General features: G+C 41.0%; 1 pseudogene; it reads right to left on the bottom strand.

Annotated features, from left to right (window-relative positions):
- Positions 1–878: 878 nt before the first annotated feature.
- Positions 879–996, bottom strand: LOC129901853 (5S ribosomal RNA; annotated as a pseudogene).
- Positions 997–1447: the final 451 nt, after the last annotated feature.

Genomic DNA, 1447 nt, shown 5'->3' with positions numbered 1-1447 from the left:
TTGAGTTTCCTCATATTCCAGTATAGGAGAGATCTCTCATCCTTTCCTTGTTTTGCTTCTTGTACACCACAATATTAGTAGTCAGTAACTTTGTTACCAACAACTTACCTTCAGTCGAGTATAGCCTGGCTATTCCTTATAGTATGTTTAAGTTCTCATCGTAATTCTCTTGTTGTATTCATCCCCTTTGTATGAACCTATTCTTTGATGTCATACTATTCAAGTCCTTACTATTAATTCTCTACACTGTCTCCGGTATCATGGCTTCTATCCATTTATTGTTGGCCTTTAGATCTTATTAACTCATGTCAGTATAGGATCTCACTTGAAGCCACTTCCCCCTTTTAGGGTGTACCCATGTCACTATCTGTTGTGTTCTACCTTACGCCCTTATTTCTAATTTTCCGATATGTATGATTCTTTTCTAACACATTCGGTATACTGCACTATATCTATGCCTTTCTTTATATCTTCCATACTTTTGGTTGCCTAGGTATGACAACTTAACACAATCATGAGGTGCTAATCCAGTCTAATTATGGGTACTCGAGTCACATAGCAATGTATTCAAAGCCACCTTCCATTTATTTTGATCAACAACTAGCTAGGGCTTATAGTCATTTCCAATTCTCAAATAGGTAGTACTTACCTTCCGACGCTCGGTGTCCCAAGCTTTGTTGTAGTCCTAGCCTTATCCTAGTGGGTACCACTTGTCCCTTTAATGAATTCACAATGCGCTAGTTGTTTTGCAAAGCTACATCCCCTATCTCAAAAGGTCTTATCTTCTTTCACGGTGGAGTTACGTATCCACAATACTTCTTTATATCAACAATGCCATGCACGGCCAACGTGTATATATACATGCATATCATGTCATATCATAGCCATACAGGGTTTCCCAGGGGGTCACCCATCCCAATATTACTCTTGCCCAAACTTGCTTAACTTTGGAGTTCTGATGGGATCTGATACGTTAGTGTTGGTATGATCGCACCCTCCCCCTTGGGGTGCATATCTATCGAAGAAGGCGATGACCCAGCAGCTGATCCAGTAGGCCAATCTGCACCACCCAAGTTACCCTTATATTCTTATTACACGGACCACATCCTATCTTTAGCCACTTCCTCACAAGGCTTTACTTATTTTCATAACTATCCTCATTATATTCATATCATATCTTGTTTCCCAACCATCACCCACCAAATAACTCAAAATCTCTCTAGCTAACGGTCATCTCATCTCTCTCTCCTCATACTGTTCATCAGCTCCGGTCGGTTCTGAATGGCTTCACCGCCGCCGGTGAAGCTCCCTTGGCCGCCGAATATAGATCATCAAACACCACCCCTTCATCCGGCTAATGACACTCTGAATCTGCAAAATAACACTGCAATTTCAAGTGAAGCTGGTTTGAATCAACAACAATCGATCGGTCAACAAAATACTGATG

This window comes from Solanum dulcamara, chromosome 8 (genome assembly GCF_947179165.1).
Source record: "Solanum dulcamara chromosome 8, daSolDulc1.2, whole genome shotgun sequence".
Lineage (NCBI taxonomy): Eukaryota > Viridiplantae > Streptophyta > Magnoliopsida > Solanales > Solanaceae > Solanum > Solanum dulcamara.
This window is presented reverse-complemented; position numbering and strand designations above follow the sequence as displayed.